The sequence below is a fragment of the Acanthochromis polyacanthus genome, chromosome 3, assembly GCF_021347895.1.
Source record: "Acanthochromis polyacanthus isolate Apoly-LR-REF ecotype Palm Island chromosome 3, KAUST_Apoly_ChrSc, whole genome shotgun sequence".
NCBI classification, from domain to species: Eukaryota; Metazoa; Chordata; class Actinopteri; family Pomacentridae; genus Acanthochromis; species Acanthochromis polyacanthus.
The window spans coordinates 36,696,847-36,721,198 of NC_067115.1; the positions used below are offsets into that span (position 1 = coordinate 36,696,847).

A 24,352-nucleotide genomic window follows, 5' to 3' on the forward strand; every position below is an offset into this window, starting at 1 on the left:
ACCCAGTTTTCCAAAGAGCTCAACTCCCAGAGCTGCATAGATGAAGAACAGCAACATGAAGAGCAGACCCAGATTCCCCACCTAGACAGACACATTACACGCACACACACAGATATATACAGTGTATGATACACAGAAAAATAGACATGTACAGTATACATCGAGAGAGAGAGACACGCAAACATGCAAACAGATAGAAAGAGCCCATCGACAGAGACTGCTAAGCCTTACTGCACTGATGTTCACTACTTCTTACAAACTAACGGGAGCCATCGTGTCACCTGGAGCAGAACGATACCTCAGATTTTAGTTTGACAAACACAAATGCACTTTCAGAGTCTGGATCCGGCCCAGATGAATCACAAACGCGCTTGTTTTATTCTACTTACAAGGCCATTCACAGAGACCTGGCTCGCCTTCCCTCGTGGTGGGAGGTGTGGAGATATGTCTAATTAGACGAACGATGCAGCTATTGATGAAGCAGTACAGGACGCCACTGCAAAGACCTGAGGTTTGATCCCTGACAGTGATGTGTCACTTCAAAGCTGACTTGGTGGGTGGGCGGGCAGTGAAGGATAATGGTATTTTTCTGCAGTACAGATTCCCACTGTTTTGCTGGAATACCTGTGCAGAGAAATATGGGATCTTGGACTGGTAGTGTGTTGCTAGCTAGCCAAAGGTCAAAAGTAGAACCACTCCTCAAACAATCAGAAATGTCTGCCTGTTGGCTCCGTCCCCCTTTTCCCCTCATTTCTTGTAGGATCCACCATACTAGAGCTGCACCACATCCTCTTCAAAAGCTTTCCCTGAGCCACCATCCTTGGCCGCCATTCTCATTAGCCAATCACTATTCATGCATTTCATATTTAAATAAGACAGACCCCTGCCATGCTCTGTGAAGCTCTGTGAGTGCTTTAACTTAAGGTCCCTCTCATGTCCTTGATTAAACCCTGAAAAATTTGTCTCCATGTATCAGAATTACATATTTATGCGTTTTTCCTCCATTAAAACAACCCCTTCCTGCCTTAAAATCTCTTCGATGTAACTCGACATTATTGCCAGACCTTTCCACTGACTCACCAGCTCACCTAAGACTGTGTTCAAACGCTGTAATATTGGACTAATTCGGCCACACGTGTTCAAACCGATTCTGAAAAAGAACATGGCATAAAGTCCCAACCTGCAAGTTGGTAGATTTATTACATATGAAACTTTGGAAATCTGTGTTTTTGAAACTGTTGTCAGTTTCAGATGCCAAAGACCATTCCTGAAAAATAACTCTGTCCATTCAAAATTTAAATCAGACCTCATGAAACATATTTTCAGCAAATCATCCAGAAACGCATCAACCTGCCCTGGCCAGTCACATATGTACGGTCTTTACCTGGTAGAATATCTGGTTGTGTGCAGCTTGTAGCGTTGTGATAAAATACTCAGAGTTTACAATCCTGCCTCAAAGGAGAATAAATCACTGCATGGTGTCTTTGTGTATGATAAGCTTCCAGATTGAACATTCTGGGTCGTATTTTATCTTCTCACAGATACCCAGCAGCAGCAGAACAATCGCACCAAAGCAGCTATGAAGTTACGTGTCATAAAGATATCATTTAACTGGTGATTTATCAGCCACTCTGATATATTTACGGATCAGCAATTAGCCTTCAGCTAAGAACCGTGATGTCTTCATGCTTGTTTAGCAATAATTTGGAGTTGCTAGTTTAATATCAACCAGCTGGGAGAATTAGCGGTGATCATATGGAAGGTAGTCAGTGCCAGGAGCTGTAAATGATGAAATAAAACAAGGCGTCTACATTTCATCAGATCAGGACGCCAGACTGGCAGTTAAAAAGACATATTTTATTTTACAGCATCGTGGCGGCCTCTTACCTGAGGCAGAGCTTGCATCACCGTGTCCAGCAGAGCTCTCATTCCGGTAGCCATCTTCAGCAGCTTCAGCACTGAAACATTGCAGCGTGTCAGCACCTGTCAGACACATTTACTTATGTTTTTGTGTTTGCGTCACCACGTGTTCGTACCTCGTGTGATCCTCAGGACCCTCATGATGCGTATGATGGTGGGGTTGATGGGTAGGGAGGCGCTCAGGTCGATCTCCTCCAGAGTAATTCCCATGATGGACAACAACACGATGGCGAGGTCCAGCTGGTTCCACCTTGACACACACACACACACACACACACACACAAACAGTTTGAGTTTCTGCATCGTGTTTACCCCAGTCTTTGCGTTCATGTGAGCGCGTGATTACCTCTCTTTGAAAAAGCGGCGCAGGCCAAAAGCGACGAGTTTGAGGATGGCCTCGATGACAAAAACCACCGTGAAGACGTAATTGCAGTACTTCAGAATCTCCTCCAAGTACTGCAGGACACGCAGACACACACTTCAAAAAGTCACTGTGGCTGCACTGTACCACCGCATACCGCTTCATTACTATGGTTCTAGGACAGGTGGAGGAAGGAAGGAGTTGCCATGGTTACCTGAGGCTGGTTGTAGTGCTCCATGCTCATGGTGAGGAGGTTTGTGAAGATGATGATGGTGATGAAGAGATCCAGGTAGTGGCTGGTGCACACAGTGTGGATGGATCGACGCAGCGGGGAGTAGTCGGCGTAGTACGGCTTCTCCAGAGCCCCTGTGTCGCACACACACACACACACACACACACACACACACACACACACACACACACACACACACACACACACACACACACACACACACACACACAGTCATTAAAACGCTTCTGAAAGAAAAATATGATAAGGGCTATGAAGTCACTGATGAAGTACGTGCCAAGTAGCACTCTGCTGTGTGTGTGTGTGTACAGACTAAAAGTGCCACCTCAGGAATTCAATCCTATCTATCACACACACACACACACACACACACACACAATGGCACCTCAAGGTGTCTTTGGGCAGAAACCCTCGCTGTTTGCTGCCCGACAGTTAACTGACTTGGAGAAAAGCACTACTAAAGATTACACTGCAGAGAGACCGAAGGACGGAGTGAGACAGAAATGAGGTGGATGAAGAGAGAAAAAAAACAGTGCAGTGTGCGGTAGTGTTCAGTGTGAATCTGTGCATTATATGGGTAGAAATTATGCATGCACTCATAAAGTATATATGTGAAAAAAAGACGCTTGTCATGTGTGAGTGTAATATTACATTTGCACCACATGTACCTGTCCTGTGTGTATAAATGTATGCACATTTTGGATTAGGCCAAACTGTACAACATTCAAACAAAAGGAAATCTTAATCCTTCAGCGTAAAACGTTTTTGACAACCATGTGAACCAACTATGATAGCCCCATGCACAAAACAAACTCCATATAGAAATGGTGTCGGCAGAACTTGACTGTCCTGCTTGGAACTGTGACCTCAACCCAATCTAGTGCCTTTAGAAGAAACTGCAGGCTGAGGTCTTTTTCTCTGTTCTTCTGTGACGTTTAAAGTAATTTGGCTACCATCTTTTGCATGCATCATTTCCTCCATTCCTTGAATAGTTTATATTATAGTTGTACTCCTTGTTCTGGGATTAGGTGACCTAAATGCACTGAAAGGTTAGTTTTGCTGAATGTTTTGATGAGTCGAATGACTAATAAGGGGCGGTTGTAGCTCAGGTGATAGAGCAAGTTAGAGGTCCGATATCCCTCCATGTGCTAGTGTCCCTGGCAGCTTTTGCACTTTTAGCACGTGAATGTGTGAATGAGAAAAACTTTGTAAGGCAATTTGTAGGACCTTGCTTGGTTAAAAGGAACCATATCAGTTTTTTAAGTTGGACTGCATGCATTAAACGCAGCCGTGGTTCGATCCACTCACCTCCTGTTCATATCACACTGACAGGCAGTCATGGTATCTTGAACCATAAAGGTAAAAAACAAAATAAAAATGTCTTCAACTGATTTTAACCATTCACCCTGTGAACTGCTGCGACACAGTTAGGCCTGATAAGATAGCAAAGCAGAGAAACACGCCATGCATGAAACACAACTGGCATGCCTGGGATTTCTGCTTATCAAGTAAAGTTATTTATATAGCACATTTTTAAAAAATAACAATAAAAGACGGCCATTCAGCAAAAGCGCTATCCAATAGAGAAATATAGATTTCAAAATTTCCAAACAAGTCTAATTATAATGCGAATTCACCTGATTAATTTCAACATAATGGTTAAAACCCAATAAAATTATGGAAAATATTAATTTACCAGAGTAAAATGAATAGTAAGGTTAAAGCTTTACAGTAATATCAATTATGGATATCTACCTGACAAATTTAAGAAGTATTTTGTGTATCATACGCTGCATATATCTCTGTTTGTATGTGTAATATATCTGTCCATAAAAAGCTAAGATCCTACAAAACTATACACGGACAACTTTTTGTTTGTGTCAGTGACAACGACAACTAAAGAGTACAACACTTATTTTTTTTGGAATAATGCAATATGTTGCGAGGAAACCTTGGGTTGTGGTGTTCATCTGTGTGTTATTCTCACATGTACCACCTTCCTACACATTGTTCCAGACCACACTTCTTTTTGGGTAACAACAGTCCCCCAGTAAGACAATGTGCACTACTACACCTCAAAAACTGCTCTAGATCAGCTCCGGGAACACAACCAAGAGCTCAAAGCACTGACACAACCTCCAAACTCCCTAAATCCCAGTCCAGTGGAGAAATCAGTGAGCTGCTTTGGTATAAGTCCAATCCATCGAGGCTGAAGCCAAACTCTGCAACCCACAGAACCCAAAAGACCTGCTAGCTTCCTGATGCCTGCCGGACACCACTGGACGCCACCAGAGATCCTGCATCTTTGCCCAACATGTCAGAACTGTTTTGGTTGCATGAAGAACACTAATTGTTATGCCGGCAGTTTTAACATTGTGGCTGATTGGTGCATAATCCAGCACTGAAGACGACGCTGTTTTGGCTCAAAGAACCAAAACATCTCCAGTCAGGTTCTAGTTTAGTGCAGAAAACCTTCCAAGAGGAGTGTAGGTGGTTCTAACAGCATATTAATACAAGCAGTTTTAACATGACATGCTCAGTGACTCTGTCTGGGTCTTTCATGCCTTCCCATCCCTCCTCTTCTAATGCTTTCTTACTTCTCCTCCTCTTCTCCAGTCGTTTCTGTCGTTTCTCCTCCCTCAGCCGGGCCTCCTCCTCCTCTTGCTGCTGGCGACACTTGTGAAAGTTTTCCACTACCACGCCCACAAACATGTTGAGCACGAAGAAGCTGACGATGAGGAGGAACGAAATGAAGAACAGCAGCATCCAAGGATTGTTGTTTCTTATTGGCTGCGGAAAGAGACAGAGAGAGGAAACGTAGGGAGGAAAGGCGGGGAAGTGGCATGAGGATAAAAAAACGAGAAATAGGAGGATCAAAGAGTGACGAAAGAGAGTGAGGAGGGACAGAGAGGAAGAAAAGGAGAGAGCACAAACAAGAGGACAATGTGAGTCCTGAGTCAGCAGCGAAACTGCCAGCACTGTCAACTCACATCTATTTATCCATCTGACTTTTATTCTTCCCTTACACCACCTCACCTCTCTCTGGAAACATTTCCCTTTCGCACTCAAACAAACAAGATCAAAAGCGCTTGAGACTGACACAAAACAGACCCAAAACGCAGCGAAATGCAATAAACACTCGCTGAACTCTATTGATATTTTTCCAGTGTGTGGGATTATGTGAGTGTGTCTCTCCACCTGCTGGTCCACTCCGACAGCGTCCAGGCCGTCGTACATGATGCTGACCCAGCCGTCTTTACACGACAGCACAAACAGTGACATCAGCGCCTGCAACAGTGAGACGAATAGAAATCAGCGTCGCTCTCGATCACTTCGCACGGCGTCAGTCAGACAGTCTGAGATGTGTGGAATTATGACAAACCTGTCCCAGGTTGTCAAAGTTGTATTTCCGTCGAACCCAGCGGTAGCCCGCCTGCAGACACTGGGTTCTATTGGTGATGTAAGTCACATTAAGGCCGTCGCAATGGAAGAATTTCCCTTTAAAGAGCTGCACACACAGACAGATGTGTGCAGATGGTTAAAAACACAAAAGAACAATGCAACCTCAAGGTAATGCAAAGAAAGCTTAAAAAAATAGTGCAGTAAATTACTCAGAAGGGGCCTACAGGGCTTTTGTTCTTACATTACAGCTAAGAAACACAAATTTGGTCCATTCTGCCTTACAAGAACAGAAATACTTCAGCCTGGAGTGTTCTCATTAGAGTCTAATGCAGCGTGTTTTTCAGAAACGCATGCCCGTGTGTTACTGTTAGCGTTAGCATTCATCAAACATCATTTCCTGTGCAAGCACTGAATCTGAATATTTGCAGGAAGATTCACAAAAATGGAAACTAGTAGCAAGGAGGGGGAGAGACTTTTAGCAGGAAAATGCTGTTCAAATAAATATTACAAATGGTGTTGCACCTAGTTGTACCCAAACTTATTGGACCGTGACGCCTTAAAATGAAGATTTATACCCCAGCATTGCATGTCATTAACTTTGAGTCTGTGTCCTCCCTGTGAGTATTTCTGGCTCTGGAGCTGCATGTTTCTGATCTGCAGCTAATGGCCTCACCAACCTGCTCAGTGTTTATTGTTCTTTTGTTTGTTGTCTGTTTCTCTGCTATCCTTTTCCTCCCTCTCCTCACCCCAACTGGTCGAGGCAGATGGCCGCCCTCCTGCTTCTGCCGGAGGTTTCTTCTGTTAAAAAGGAGGTTTTTTTTCCTTCCCACTGTTGCCAAACAGCTTGTTCAAAGGGAATCGTAGGATTTGTCGGGTTTCTCTCTATAATATAATATTGTACAGTCTTGACCTCACTATGTGAAGTTCCATATGCTGTGAATCGGAGTTGTGTAAGTAAAGCTGAAAATGTAAATTGAATTGAAGTGGATGCGAGACATCAGCACTTCAAACAAAAGAGCAGTTTTCTCATTCAGATTATTTCCTTTACACCATTTCAAGGCCCTTAAGAAATGAAAGCATCCAGGAACAACAACCATAAGTGGTCAAAAGCAGGAGCAAAGTAGGTATTAGCTTCTGTTAAAGCAGATTTTTTTCTTTCTTATACCTTTAATGATTGGGGACTGTGTTTTATAACATGATTATCTCTTAGGTCAAATAGAGCTTCCTATATTTTAGCTTATTGTTGTGAATATTAAACAAACTCACGATGTCCTGAAATTAATAAGTAACAAATTGCATTCATTAAGGGAATTAATAATATAAAAATCCAGGTGAAAATCCGATTATAAAAAAAAAAAAACACGTTCTCAGCAGAATCCCTCCATAGGACCATTGTTTTTTTAATTACTTCCAGGGACTCTGGTGCATAATCAGCAGCTCATTTGCATTTCCTCCAAATTTTTCTCTTCACTTTTTATTACCCGAAGCCTTTTCTGAGCTGCACCTCGTTTATTTTAAACCACTGTGACTACTTGCGGCAGGAAACACAACAGGCGTTGGATGTTTGGGTGAAAATGAGTTCGATGAGAGGCAGGGGAAAAAATAAAATAAAATAATGAAATGATGAGGCTGTTCTCCAGCGAGGGCAGGATAAAAAGGGAATACAAATATTTACCTGGACTCCCAGAATTCCAAACACGATGAAAAACGCACAGCAGATGAGGACGATATTCCCAATGGGTCTGAGAGATGTGATCAGAGTCTCGACCACCAGTTTCAGACCTGGAGCCCGACTGATCACCCTGCAACACAGTCACACAGGTTAAACAAGTTCTGCAGGTGATGTTGAAGAAGTAAAAACACGAGAAGGAAATGTATGCAAAACTACTTGTAAATGTGTGCAGAGAGTTGTGTGTCTGCATCTCGATCTGTGTGTCCGTAGTGAGATTTGTCAATGCAAACTGGAATCTGCAAATGTCTTTTCAAAATCTCTGTCCGTAAATAGGTTTTCAAATGCGCCAAAAATATAACAATCTAAATTAAAATTTGTGAACGGAATTATATTTGTGAATCCGTACAAAGATCTGTAAATGTTTACAAAGATCTATAAATGTATACGAAGACATTTTTCATCTATTAATATCTTTGTACACATTTATAGATCTTATTTCAATTGCAAATCTAAATGGAGATTAGCAGATTTTTATCATTTTTGACAACCGAATTACAGATACACAAATTTTGATAAGACATTTGCAGATTAAAATTTGTAAACGTAATAAGATTTGTAAATGTGTGCAAAGATCCGTAAATGCTTTCATCCATCCATTATCTTTATCTTTAAGCCTCATTAGGGTCTCGGGGTGCTGGAGCCTATCTCAGCTGACTTAGGGTGAAGACAGAGGACACCCTGGACTGGTCACCAGTCTATCACAGGACTACACATGGAGACAGTCACACTCACATTCACACCTAATTTAGAGTCACCAATTAACCTCAGCGTGTTTTTGGACAGTGGGAGGAAGCCAGAGAACCTGGAGAAAACCCATGAATGTGCAGAGAGAACAAGCAAACTCCATGCAGAAAGATCCCAGGAAGGCCGGGAAACGAACCGAGGATCTTCTAGCTGCAAGGCGAAAGTGCTGACCGCCACTCCACTGTGCAGCCTACATACTAGTAATTACTAGTAATCTAAAAATAAGCATGTATATATCTAAGGAAACAATATATGCTCTTGTGTATGTAGTAAAATAAATACTGCACAGGGTATTTTAAAGAGTAAAATCTTCATGATTTACAGAATGTATTAATATTGCACCAGGGAGATGTATAAGAGTTTTTGGGGTGTTTTTCATTTTTGTTTTTGTTTTTCTTGGAGCAGCTCCAAATTCGTACAAAGATCTGTTAATGCGTACAAAAACCTAATTACAGAAACACAAAAGAAGACATTTGCTGACTCCAGTTTGCTTTGACAAATCTCATTACGGAGACACAGATTGAGATACAGACACACAACTCTTCTTACACATTTACTAATAGTTTTTCTACAATACAGTCGTCCCTCGCCCTATCACGGTTCACTTTTCGCGGTCTCACTGTATCACATCTTCGCTATATCGCAGCATTTTGTGGTATTTAGGTACTTTTATATATTTCTTATTTTCATTATTTTTGCAGCAAAATAAGCATTTCTAGCCAAAAAAATGAAAACATCACATAAAAAATAATGATTAAAAGATATTAAAAGAACATTAAATTGAAATATAATGCGTCTTCCATGTATAGCATGTATTCAGCATCTTGCCTTGTCCATTTCACATCAACGTCTAAACGCTGCGCATAGTGTTGCTCTGCAGTGTTGTGTTTTTGTGTCTAATAAAATAAACATAAGGTCACTACTTTGCGGATTTTCTCCTATGGTGGGAGGTTCTGGAACCGAACCCCCACAATAGACGAGGGATCACTGTAATGCCCCTATAGAAATGCCCTGCACCGTGCCCACCTGAGCGGTCGCAGTGTGCGGAGCAGCCGAAGCACCCGGAGGATGCCGAAGATTCGATTCCCGCCTGTTGATGCCAGCGAGACCAGGATGTCCACCAGCGACACGAACACCAGCAGCCCGTCCAAGATGTTCCAGCTGCTCTGCAGGTACACGCCGTTTCCAAAGTACAGGCCCATAGCCACCACCTGATCTCACACACACACACACACACACACACACACACACACACACACACACACACACACACACACACACACACACACGCACCCGGCAAAATTACTGAAATAATAAAATAATACAGGATGTAAAATGAGACTGAAAGCCATTCCGTTGCCCACCCAGGAAGAAAATTGCCTCTTTATGAGTAAGATGAGAAAATGACTTTTGGAGTGAAGTGCTCGTTCGGAGGACGTGTCGTGTTATGGTTACCTTGATCATCATTTCGCCCACGAAGATCACAGTGAAGATGTAATTGGACACACTGAGGAAAATACGCTCCTGTCACACACACACACACACACACACACACACACACACACACACACACACACACACACACACACACACACACACACACACACACGTAAGAGAGTGAGACAAATACAGAAAAGCACATTCATTAATTTAAAGCCGTCTGCAGGTCTAGATAAAACCCCCAAAATTAAATTTTTTACATTAAAAGAATCTAACTAGAGTAGATGTATCTCTACACTGTTGATTCTTTGCAGCAGCTCAAGCACACCAGCTCACCTACGAATCTGATCAGACAACTACAAACTATGTATAATGTTTTGATAATTGAGTAAAATACTATACTGCTCATTGTTGTTTTGTTTTGTGTCTCATTTTTGTAATATTATGTCTTCTTGTAGTTTTTTGGCTTGCCTATGTCATCTATTTTCTTGTCATTTTGTTTCCCACCTCTGTCTTTTTTGACTCGTCTGTGTAATTTTTTGTCTTGTTTTTTTCATTTGTCTATTTTTTTTGTCGCTTTATAATTTCTTTGTCTAATTTATTGGGTCTTTTTTGTTGTGTTTCATGTCATTTGTCTCATTTTTTGACATTTTGTTTTTTGATTTTGCGTGTCATTTTTGTAATATTTTGTCTTATTTTTGTAATATGTCTTGTTTTGTTGTTTTTTTGTATTTTTTTCTGACTTGTCATTTGTCTATTTTTTGTCGTTTTGTTTCTCGCATATCTCTTTTTGTCTCGTTTGTGTAATTTTTTGTCTCATTTTTGAAATTTGTCTATTGTTTTATCGCTTTGTTAGCCTAGCTGCACTAGACAACCCACAGCAACGAATTTAATTCTCTGCCAGGGTGGGTCTAGTTACCCTCCATAAGGCTCGAGGTTGGATTCTCCTAAAACTGGCCGGACCAATCACCATGAAGTGTAGAGTCAGAAGGCGGGCGTAACTAAGTGACGACAGAGGCGCGACGATTCTGACAGAAACAACCGGCGCACAATAAACAGTTATCTTTTGACTCGGCTTTGGCCACAGCCCTTAAAGATTTGAAGCTAAAATTCAACTTGAAAGATAAACAAAGGACGGCACTGAAGTGTTTCATTGAGAAGAAAGACGTATTTGGACTTATGCCGACGGGATATGGCAAATCCTTAATATACCAGTTGGCTGCGCTGGTTGGGAAGCTAATGGGACTTAGCCAAAATGCGGCGCTCTAGGAACTACGTCAGCCTATTCGTTGCGCTGATTGGTTGTATACCTACCCAATTGCTGCAGAGTGATTTGAAAGACAACCTCCCTCCCTGTCAAGCGTTCCTAGACCCTTGTGTCTTAAGAGCTGGGTCTAGTGCGGCTAGGCTATCGCTTTGTAACTTTTTTGTCAAATTTTTTGTCTCTTTTTTTGTTTTGTCATTTGTCTGATTTTTTGTTGCTTTGTTTCTCGTTTTTGTCATTTTGTGACTCATTTTTGTAATATTTTGTCTTCTTTTTGCTACTTTTGTCTGACTTTTGTCATTTTGATCATAAAGTAAAATACTATATCACTTAGTTCCAAATACCTGTGACTAAATGTTTTGTACCTTTGCAGACACTCCGTGATCTATAAGTTGTAATGTGTAAATGATAGACTGAGGCATAATGTTGTTGAAATGGAACTTAATTTTCATAAGAAATTTCAAGTTGTTCATGATGATTTGTAAAAAGATAGATCATTAAATGTGAAGGTGAAATGTGAACATTTTCAGAATTTACTTTTTTTCACTAAAACAAAGGAAAAATTTGGAGTTGTCGTTATTTATAGGTAGATATGCTGTAATTTAACTGGTTTGGCCCACTTGAGATCAAATTGGGCTGAATGTGGCCCCTGAACTAAAATGAATTTGACACCTCTGCCCTAAGTCATGATGTTGATGTTTGTTTTGCTCGTTCATTCATTCATTTGATTTATTTCAGACATGACACAGGATCATAAAGGCAAAATACACAATACAAAAAGCGAAACAAAACCTAAAATAATGTCTGAAAACAACTAGGATCAAGTGCAACTTACTAGTTCTGTACATCTCATATCTTATTGTTTGTTCATAATGTGTCTTACAGTGTATTAAAAAACACCATATGGGACACGTTGACAAGCTTGATTTTAATCGAAGGGGGGTCTTTCAGGATTTTGTGTCCCAGCAGCTTCAGCTTTGATTATGTACTGTGAATATGCTATAAAACGAGCATAAAAATAAATTTTATTTGTAGTAAAACACACTGCTAGCAGCAGATGTTCATATGGTGTCTCTTGTATCGGCCACAAGCAACAGAAGGTGTGTTTGAGACAGAGATCTTCCATATTTGTGAGGACGCTGTTTAAGGTTTAAACTAGACGTTAGGGATAGTAAGGTTCATCAAACACAGACCTCTACATAAGAAATAAAGAAAACAACACTTAGAAATAATATGAGGTAATATAGGATTAAACACAGTTAATGCAGTTCCAGTGCACAATTTAAACCATCAAGTTAAGGCTGAAGGTTTGGAGCGTTGTTATGATGGTGGTGTGTTACCATGCTGTGGGGCTGAATGTCGGGTCTCTCCAATGCGATGGTGATGCAGTTGAGGAAGATGAAGAGGAGGACAGTGTGATCAAACATCTTGTGACCAATGACCCTCTGACACCACAATCGGAACCTGAAGAGACACAATAAGAACAACGGAGCATCAGAACCTTCGTCTCTATTGTCTATATATAGATAGATATTTAAGGTTTAAGTAAGAAAAGTATTTGCCCCCACATAAGAGTCTTCTCTTTTTGCATATTTGTCACCCTTAAGTGTTCCAGATCATCAGACTAATATTTCTATTTATTGTCGATTAGACAGAGATAACCCACACAATACAAAATGCAGTTATTAAATGATGATTTATTGAAAACTTGTATCACCCCTGTTAAAGGTAATTGCCCCCCTGAACCTAATAACTGGTTGGTTTCTTGGCAACAACAACTGCAGTTAAATGTTTGTTCCAGCTTATGATCAGTATTTTACATCACCAGGGAGGAATTTGGTTCACTCTTCTCTCCAGAATAGTTTTAATTCGGTCACAATAGTTGGTTTCCAGCATGAACTGTCCAGTTGGAGTCAAGTCCAGACTTTGACTCGGCCACTCCAGAGCCTTCATTTAGCTCCTTCTGAACCTCTGGTGGACTTGCTTGTGTGTTTTAGGTCTTTTTCTGCTGGGTGTGTTTATGTTTATCAGTGAGGTATGGAGGGCGAGGTTATGGGGGGCCTTGAAGGTTAGGAGAATGGTTTTGTAGATGATGCGATGAGTGACTGGGAGCCAGCGAAGCTGTTGGAGAACTGTGGTGATGTGGGGGAGAGAGGGTGTCCTGGTGATGGTCCGGGATGCAGCATTCTGGATAAGTTGAAGTTTATGGAGGGACTTGAGGGGGAGACCAGAGAGAAAGGAGTTGTAACAGTCTAGGCGGGAGGTGACAAGAGAGTGGACCAGGAGGTCGGTGCTGACAGGGGTGAGGGAGGGACGGAGGCGGTTGATGTTACGGAGATGGAAGTATGCAGACCGAGTGATGTTATTAATGTGATTTGAAATGACACAGTGACAACACCCAGACTCATGTGACAAATATGCAAAAAATTTCTGTAGGGGGGTGAATACTTTTTCATAGTGATGTATATAAACCCACCACACCACCTGAATCTCTGCATTCACCGCACTCGTCCACATACTGTGTACGTTTGCACTTGGCCAGGTTTAATTGATAAAAGTGAAAATTGCATTACTAAGCCGTAGCTGCAAACTTCACACTTAAACTGTGAATTTTCACACATGCTGTGGTTCAGCCACTGAGGCCATTCCGGAGAATGCCAGAGAAAGTGAACGTCTGTTTGTTTGTGTGTTTACCGGTTGTGTGGGGCGAACAGATAGAGGGACCACTCTTCATGCTCCAGGCACCACTGAGGCTCATAGGGCTCCAGAATCTTCTTCAGCTTCTTACATAAACTCTGAAATAACACACAAACAAACATCTGAGCAAACTTGCATGCTTTGATGCACAATTATAGGAAATTTGGATGTTGTTGGTTTATTTCCGATATATTTAAACAACCAAAATCATGCTGTGCTCACATTCTTACAATTCAGAATGACCTCAATGTTTTATTTGTACAACATGAGGCATAACACAGCTCATGTTTTTGCTAACAATGCTGCCATTGTTACCTCCACTCTACTCATAATTTAAATTCAGCTAATTAGATAGTTTCAGAGTTGCATAAGTGTCTAAGGTCAAGAAGGTTGGAATTCGTGTCTTTGCAAGATAATTAGCAGCAGCTTTTGAACTTTTCAACATGCCTAAACAAGCTCTTTTATTAACTTGTTTCATCTGGAAGCAGCAGAAGCACGACACCATTAAGATGAGCAAAGCAAACAAGTATTCACTTCCTCAAGCGCCTCCTCGTCCTGGTCGCTGGGGTAGTGTGACGTCGGGGGAGCGTCGTCGTAGCAGTGGTCCGGCAGATGGAAGGTGGTGCCGTTGCAGTCTGGCGAGTGCAGTATGGGCACCTGCAGGTAGTCCGACTGGTCCAGAGAGTGCTCCCGGCTGCTGTGGTTGGAGCTGTTGTGGGTGTCCGACAGCAGAGACTCCATCTCTCCGGACTGGCTCTTCCTGTGGAGGCTGGGGGCTCGGCCGATGCTGGTCCAGCTGGAGCGGCGGCTTTCAGGCCCGCCGTCCCACAGAGACTGTGAAGACAACTTGGAACAACAGAAACACTTCATTGGATTTCTTACAGATATTTCAACTGCACATGAAGATTTAATTCTTGGCAGATTAACGGCACTCCGAGGAGTGTTTTGGCGAGCAACAGAGCATTTTGTTTTCTATCCCATGCTCCACCAACCTGCACATTAAGACACACAGAGCTGGTAGTAAGTTGAGTACGAGACATACTGACACACAAAACCTGAGGTAAAAGATGGTTACTGCTATTTTTATTCACCATGGTTCTACTACTTCACTGGAAAAAATGCCCCTCTCAAAACAAGAAAAATAACTTATTTTGTGGAACTTTTACTTGAAATAAGTGAAAAATCTGACAATAATACAAGTGCAAAATGTCTTGGTAAGATTTCTTGAAATAAGATGTGATATTTAGAATCTTGAGATCTCAAAATTAGCTGGTAAAGCTTATTTTAAGCTATATTTTACCAGGATTGTCAAGCTTAGGTGTCTTACGATAAGCCAGACATGCTTTAAAATAGTAGTTTTTCCCTAAAAAATAGATTTTGCTTTCATGTATCCTCATGCATAATTTGAGATGTATTAACCCTCCTCTTGTCTTCATTTACGGGCAACAAAAAAATACTGTTTCCTTGTCTGAAAAATATCCAAAAAATCTGCAAAAAATTCCCCAAATTTCTGAAAATTTGCAAAACCTTCAGGAAGAAAATTCTAATGATTCCTTAAAAGTTGTATTTAAAAAAAATCCCCAAATTTGCCAAGAAAATTCTTGTAAATATTTTCAAAAAATGAGTAAAAATCTTCCAAAAATCCTAAGAATATCTAAAGTGATTACATATATATCAGTAAAACTTCTAATATTTTCTTTAAGAACATTCAGAAAAAAAAATCAACCAAAAGTTGGTGGATTTTGGTTGACTTTTTTGTGAATGTTCTTAGGAAACATTTCTAACATTTGTTTTTTCCCCAAAAATGTAGAAAATGTGGACTTTAGAAGTTTCACTGTGAAATTACATTTTTGTTCCACATTTTCAAACTTTAAAATGGGTCAATTTGACCCGCAGGATGACACGGGGGTTAAACTTATTTTGAGTTTTTTTGTAAAATACAACTCAGAACAAAATCATTTCAGGATTGTTTGACTTAACAAGAAATTTCAGATGCACTGTTTTAAAGCAAGTCCCTCCATCTTGCTGAAATGTCGCTTGTTAAGAGAATTTATCTTAAATTGAGTGGGATGAGACATTTTGACTAAAAATAAGACAAACAGACTTGGTAAGATTTTGAGTTTTTGCAGTGTTCCAGTAGACTGCACACTGAATAAGAATCAAAAGTTTACCTTACCTTATCTTACCTTATCTTATCTTACCTTATCTTATCTTTTCATACATCCAATCACCCAAACCTCTAAGTTCACTTTATACGGCTCAACTGATCAACATCTGGTGCTTGTAATGTGCCAACAAAAAGTCTGAAAGACAACCAGCCAAAACAATGTGGCTTCCAAAATATTTGACTTTGCTGGTGTTTTATGAGGGTGGGAATGCATTCAAGCCATTTGTTACCTTTTGGGAATACACTCAGTAACAGTAGGTTTGTTGGCAAATGCTGAGAGTGAACAAAAAAACCCTGCAAGGTACCTTTAATGGAAATGTTTTTCTTCTCATCTGGTTAATGCATCTCTCTGTTATTACTCCAGGGATCAATTTGTACGGCTGCGGTTTTAACTTGTGCAAAACAATCATAAAACCCCCTAGAAGTAGAAATAGATTCTGGATTCATTTCCTTTTCATAACATTCTCTGTAAATCATCTTTGCTCCTGACAGTTAATGCCGTAATTGTATAAGTAAAAGTTAGCGCCCAAGGCTCACCGGCAACCTCTGCTCGAGGCTGTGGACTTCCATGGAAGCAGCACTCGCCCGGCGCGACTGGTTGGAGTTTATGGTGGGTGTTGCTGCTGTGTGTGTGATGACCGGCAGGGGCGGAGGTGGAGGCATGGAGGCTTTGGGGTTTAGGAGGCCGTTGGGACTCAGCATCATGGCCTGGATTTTAAGCTCTGAACATGCACAGAAAAGCAACAGTTTTTGGTAAATTATTCCGGTTCAGTAACATTTTGCTTTACAGTATTTCTTTCAGTGTTTTCATTTGAATCAGCTTTGATAGAAGGTGTGTTCCTAGGCATTTATTTTCATTCTGGGAATATGAAGCCCTGCAGTGTATGTCATAGGATTTAAGGCAGCGGTCCTCAACCACTGGGTTGTACAGAAAGAAAAACGCTTTATTTTTTATTTAATTTCCGGTGAAGTCTGCAGGGTGTTTTATTTTGAAAAATGACTACATCATTTTCCCATCACTTCCGTCTGTGCTTGTTTCCAGCACTTGATTGGGCCATGAAACAGAGCTGTCAGTCTACTTCTGACTTTGCAAAAGTGTAAAAATTACAGAGAAGACATTAACTGCAAATTGTAAATTTGTAAAATTGTATGTTTTAGATCATTTCTACATTTTGACAAGTTTTGTTAATCATAAAGTAAAATACTATATTGCTCTGTTCCAAATACCTGTGACTGAATGTCTTGTGCCTTTGTAGACACTCTGTGATCTGTAAGTAGTAATGTGTAAATGATAAACTGAGGCATAATATTGTTGAAATTTTCATCCCAATGACATGTTGTGGGTCCATACAAAAAGCCAACTTGCAACTGAAGGAATTTTTCAAAAATCTCAACAAGCTAACGTCAAAGACTGCAAAGGACCTTGAAGAAGTTGCTAAAGGAGGCAATGTTCTCCTTCGAAGCCAAGAAAAAACACTGTACTGAGATGTTAACAAGGTAAAAAACAAAAACACTAGATTTTCACCGAAGACTCTTTTAATCATTAATGAATTATATAAATGAATAAAGTTACTGGGAAAGCTTTGTAGTTTATGCCAACAAAATTATTACAATCAGAAAAAAATTGAAATAGCACATTTTAATCATGATTGTAATGTGCGCTCAAATGTCTTGCATGTGAGGTATGTTTGCACTTTTCTTGTCTTTCCTTTAAATAATCTTTTCCTCTCTTATAATTCATCTTTTTATAGTTGGTTAGATGTATTTTCTTTTGTTTTTTTTACACTAACTGATACACTTCGCTGTTTCTTGCACTTTGAATTACAGTTGTTACTGTACATGTACCAGGACAATAGAGATATTCCGTTTACACACATGGACAAAATTGTTGGTACCCCTCAGTTAAAGAAGGAAAAACCCACAATTCTCACTGAAATCACTTGAAACTCACAAAAGTAACAATAAATAAAAATTTATTGAAAATTAAATAATCAAAAACAGCCATTACTTTTGAATTGTTGATTAACATAATTATTTAAAAAAACAAACTAATGAAACAGGCCTGGACAAAAATGATGGTACCTCTATAAAAGATTGAAAACTATTTGACCAGAGTGACATGATTAACTCAGGTGTGTCATTTAATTGACATCACAGGTGTTTCCAAACTCATAATCAGTCAGTCTGCCTATTTAAAGGGAGACAAGTAGTCACCCTGCTGTTTGGTGAAAAGGTGTGTACCACACTGAACATGGACAACAGAAAGCGAAGGAGAGAATTGTCCCAGGACATCCGAAAAAAAATGATAGACAAACATCTTAAAGGTAAAGGCTATAAGACCATCTCTAAACAGCTTGAAGTTCCTGTGACAACAGTGGCTCATATTATTCAGAAGTTCAAGACCCACGGGACAGTAGCCAACCTCCCTGGACGTGGCCGCAAGAGGAAAATTGATGACAAATTGAAGAGACGGATCGTTGGAATTGTATCCAAAGAGCCCAGAGCAACCTCCAAAGAAATTAAAGGTGAACTCCAAGGCCAAGGTACATCAGTGTCAGATCGCACCATTCGTCGTTGTTTGAGCCAAAGTGGACTTCATGGGAGACGACCAAGGAGGACACCACTGCTGAAAAAAACTCATAAAAAAGCCAGACTGGAATTTGCAAAAATGCATGTTGACAAGCCACAAAGCTTCTGGGAGAATGTCCTTTGGACAGATGAGACCAAACTGGAGCTTTTTGGTAAGGCACATCAACTCTATGTTCATAGACTCAAAAACCAAGCATACGAAGAAAAGAACACTGTCCCTACGGTGAAACATGGAGGAGGCTCAGTAATGTTTTGGGGCTGCTTTGCTGCATCTGGCACAGGGTGTCTTGAAAGTGTGCAAGGTATGATGAAATCTGAAGACTATCAAGGCATTCTGGAGAGAAATGTGCTGCCTAGTGTCAGAAAGCTTGGTCTCAGTCGCAGGTCATGGGTCTTCCAACAGGACAACGATCCAAAACACACAGCCAAAAACACCCAAGAATGGCTGAGAGAAAAGCGTTGGACTATTCTAAAGTGGCCTTCTATGAGCCCAGATCTGAATCCCATTGAACATATGTGGAAGGAGCTGAAACATGCCATTTGGAGAAGACACCCATCAAACCTGAGACAACTGGAGCTGTTTGCTCATGAGGAGTGGGCCAAAATACCTGTTGACAGCTGCAGAACGCTCATTGACAAATACAGAAATCGTTTAATTGCAGTGATTGCCTCAAAAGGTTGAGCAACAAAATATTAAGTTATGGGTACCATCATTTTTGTCCAGCCCTATTTCATTAGTTTGTTTTTTTAAATAATTATGTTAATCAACAATTCAAAAGTGATGGCTGATTTTGATGATTTAATTTTCAATACATTTTTATTTATTGTTACTTTTGTGAGTTTCAAGTGATTTCAGTGAGAATTGTGGGTTTTTCCTTCTTTAACTGAGGGGTACCAACAATTTTGTCCACGTGTGTACATAAGTTATAGTGTAAACTGTGAAATAAAACAAGTACTTAAATGCTGCTCATTCCACACTCACACATGAGTCAGCTGCTTCTGCACACTGATGTCTATTAAGGACTATATTTTATACATGGAGATTATTTTGATGCATTCTGCTGCTCCCAGCCTTTATTAAATTACTGGGACAGTGAAGGTTGCTGGCACTGGTATTTTGCAGGTCAGGGGGCCAAAAAGTTTAAGCTTTATTGGACCTACATCAAACACAATAAATCAAACTTAAAGTGGCAAAATTGTATCTTAAACTGCGATTTATGTTTATGACAGAGTTCAGGTCATACTTCTTTCTACTGTTTGTGCTTCCTTCAAAATAAGTCTGGTTCACTCTGAGGTTTGTTCATAACCAGTAGGATCACTCCAAGGTGAACAAAATACCAAATGTAATAAACCAAAATGATCCTTCAAAGCAACTGTAGGTCAGTTTGCATTTTCACGTACAGCTGATCTATGAGTTTGTACCAAGCTGCAACCTCCGAGGCAACACTGAAGAGCCAAAAACTGCTGCTCCGCAAACGGCCACTTGAGGTTGTCTCCAAACGTTAGTCAGTCTTCATAAATAAATGTTAAATGCCCAGCTATACAGCAAAAAAAAAACCCAAAAAAAACAAACAAAAACAAAGCATTTTTACAGCCTGGTGCAAAAACATTACAGCTAATTTGCTTGTTTTAATGGAAAGTCATTCGTTTCTCCGCCGCGTTCCTTGGCGGAGTAATGAATGAGTTTGCGTACGTTTGCCTGTCCGTCTGTTATTCCATCTGTGCGCAACATTACTCAAAAATGGACGAACAGATTTGGAAGAAATTTTCAGGGAAAGGCAGAAATGACACAAGGACCAGCTCGTTAGATTTTGGCAGTGATGTGGCTTATAGTCTGGATCCATAGATTTGTTAAAGATTTCTGTATCATTGCGAGATAGAGGCACAGCGTCACTGTAACTATGGTAACAAGTGAACACTATGTCAGCTGCCTGCTTACGATCACGTGATTGTGATCCCACTACAAATCGACAATTATGGACTTATCGGGACTTATCTGTAGAAAATCGTACAAGGAACAATTGATTAAACTGTGGGGGTGTTTCCAAGTCCCATCAATTCCTGCCACTGTTACATACTGAGGTCACGCGATTCGGTATCCATACATAACGTACACATGCATGACACACGCCTGTGCTCAGCGCAAGGTCATTTTGTTTGTGGGTACATCTATATTAAATGGCCACATCCTATGTTGTCGTGATTTCTGATCATCAACAACTAATAAACAAATGCTGCATTTCTGACAATGCCATATGGGGAATGAACAGCCTTGGTGGAGTACTGCGTTCTCTGAGTGCTTTTCTTGTGTAAATTGTATTAATGCAAAAAAGTTATGCATTATGGGTGTGGCTGCATTGAGGTGCAAAAGGATGGTCCATGGCTCCACCTTTTGCTCATTTTTGGATTAGTCAGGAGATGGCAGCAGCGGGAGCCACACCGAGCTTTAAAGTCACTCTTCAGGAAACCTGTGGGTGACGTCACAGAGGGTTCGTCTATTTTTACTTCCAGTGAGTGTTTTGTACCTGCAGCGTACAACTCTCTGAGCTTCTCCTCGTCCTCGTAACAGATGGATTGTCTCTCATCGTCAGCCTCAGATCTGTTGGCATCGCCCTGTAAACACACACACACGGCTCCATGATTACCACTATCATCGCAATCTCTATCGTCATCATCATGCTCGCCTCTTCTGTCTTCGCTGTCTGTTGACTGTTGTAAAAGTGAAAAAGTCAAGATCGAAAGACAGAGGGACAAAGAGCGGAAGGCGGACGGGCGGAGGGAATCTCCAGCGCTCTCTAGTTGAGTTATGTGCATGGCTTTGGCAGCGATCTCCTGTAGTCACGCCAATAAAGCTTTACTGAATTTAATTAAAATTCACGCCAGAAAGATGGAGGCAGACGGCTTTGGCAAAGGGTATCTGTGTGTGTGTGTGTGTGTGTGTGTGTGTGTGTGTGTGTGTGTGTGTGTGTGTGTGTGTGTGTGTGTGTGTGTGTGTGTGTGTGTGTGTGTGTGTGTGTGTGTGTGATAGAGAGAGAGAACAAGTGCTCTCTGATGCTGGAGATAAAAGATGAAAACTAAACAACAAAAGCTCACCAGCTGTGAATGGCAGGCGATATCAAACACATCCCTACCCTGGAGAGTATTGTGAGTGTGTGAGTGAGTGTGTGTGTGTGTGTGTGTGTGTGTGTGTGTGTGTGTGTGTGTGTGCGTGTGTGTCAGTGAGAAAGAACGATAGAGGAAGAGTGAAAAGGGGAAGGGAAAGTGAGGGGGAAAAAAGAGTGACGGATAAAGAGACAGGGGAGAAACTACACGAGCAGGATGATGGAGATTATTCTCTTGTACGCAGCTTTGGTATCATCAGCACAACAGAGCTCAATTAGTTTTGTTCTCTCCAAGTAGTTCAAATGAAACTGCATCTTTGCCCTTACTTCGGCTTGAAAGCCCTCCACCAAAATGGCTACGAGCAAGTTGAAGAGGACGTAGTTGCCGAAGGTCATGAGGGCTACGAAATAGAGGGCAGCCAGCGGCGTGGTGGAGGCCATCCCGTTATAGAGCACCGCATTCCAGTCCTCCTGGGTGAGGATCTGCATTTAGAGTAGAGAGGATCAGAAAAACACACAGTCAAATAACCAAAAAAACTGCCTGACATGCAGCCTGTGATGTTTGCAGCTTAATAAAAAATAATACAAGTGTATTCCTCCTTTATTATCTCATTGTCAGTTGAACGATGCTCATCAGTGTTAAATGAGCTCCTGTGGAGTGCGTGTTTCATCACTTTTCCTCCCCCTCTGCTTATGAAGCGTATCTTATCTACCCACTGGGAGAGTTTTTACAATTTGTTGAAAAATCGAGCGTGAGCACTCCCAAATTGGGGCAAATGAAATAATGGAGACGATCGTCAGGGCTACTGCTGCTGACGGCCGCAGCTGTTGTTCAGTCTCATCCTTGTTAATTTTCAAAGTGAATTTAACGGTAAGTCATCAGTTTGGGAGTCCCTCTAAATCAAACAATGCTGATGTGTTTGTTGGCTGTGTGTGAGAGGAAGTGTGTTTGTCTAACCTGAAAGACGGTGACGGTCGCCCAGAGGAGGGAGTCAAAGTTTTTTCTGTCAGGTAAAGTGTCTCCACTGTCTTGTCGCAAACCAAATTTACAGCCAAACAGATGCATCCCCAAGATACTACAACACACACACACACACACACACACACACAAAATGAGAAAATACTTTCATTACACGGTAATTTAAAATGGATAATGTGCAACAACGTGCAGCCATGCCGCTGGTGTGAATAATTGTGTTTGTGTGAAAGGTGATAATACATGTAGCAATATGTCCAATAACAATAAAAACAGTGTGCGTCGTGGTCGTTATGATTTCTACAAGGAATCATCACAATAATCACTGCTGACAGAAAGCTGAGGAAACATTTTGCCCTGTGAGCCTTGACCTGCAGTATCGCTTTCACAAAAAAGACAGAAATATACCTGAATATGAATATAAAAAGCATCAGCAGCATGCAGAACGTGGCCACGTTGTCCATGGTTTTCATCAGCACCACCAGCTGCCTCCTTAGGGCAGGAAGGAACCGGACCAGCTTCAAAACTCTCAGGAGACGGAACGTACGCAGCACAGACAAGCCTCCCTCAGCCTCACCCACAATCTCCCATACACTGAAATACACACAGACAACCAGCACTGAATCAAGGAATCAATATCTACTGAAATCACACAACCAAAAATCCTCTAGGTAGGAGGTAGGGGAAGCGTTAAATTCTTTTTCATGTGACATGTGGCAACTGAAAAAAAACAAAAAAAAACAAACCTCAAGCGAGGCAGAGCTGTTTACCAACCAATGAAGAATGTAAGAGCAACGTGAACTGGCACAGTAAACAAGCAAGGCCTTCAAACACAGATACATAATTTAGCTTGTAGTACTACATAATGGAGTGAATACAGGCCCTCTGGATGCCGAGTGCAGCCTCTTGGCTCTGCTGCCAGAACCGACATCACTGTGACAGTTTGGGAGATTGTAGCTGCAGAGGTTTATCGCAACGACCGGGAGGACTTTCCAATGACAAGAACAACACTTAAGGACAGAATTCCCATTTTGAGGTAAACGCACGGACAAAGATTCGCAACAAGACGAAGCCCCACCTGATGATGACAATGATGCTGTCGAAGCCGTTGTAAGGGTTCTTGATGTAGCCGAAGAGGCCGAGAGCCAGGAGCTTCAGCAGCATCTCCAGACTGAAGAGACTGGTGAACACCATGTTACTGATCTCCAAAATATCCGTCAGCTCCTGGGGCTGAAGAGGAAAAGATAGAAGACAATGATGTACAAAGAAAAATGAACAGATAAACACAGACAGTCAGCATCGAGGGCAGCACAGTCAACATGGTAGGAATTCCTAAAACGCTAGTCAAGGCTGCTGTGTGGGGCTGAAATACACAGGATTTTCATCCACATTTTTAAGAGAAGAATGAATAAATACATTTTTATTACTGCTAAAAGTTAAAACCTCATCTTATGGACATCAATGGATCTTTCAATCGCCTTGTGATTGAAATCTACGCATGTTATCATGCCTAGATCTAAAGAGTTCTTCAAGGTGTTCAGGAAAAATGTTGTGGATGCCTCTTGTTCACAGGGATGTCTTTTTTACATGGAAAAGCACCGCACCTGAATATCTCCTGCTTGGTGGGCGGCACTAATGGGTCACTAGGTGGTCACATGACAGCCATTCAGACCTTCAGTCCAGTAGCAGCGTCAGATCAACATGCCGGC

At 41.1% G+C, this 24,352-nt stretch overlaps 1 pseudogene; it reads right to left on the reverse strand.

Annotated features, from left to right (window-relative positions):
- The window catches only part of LOC110958784 (voltage-dependent T-type calcium channel subunit alpha-1I-like), a 65,770-nt pseudogene that overhangs the window by 9,871 nt on the left and 31,547 nt on the right, over positions 1–24,352 (reverse strand).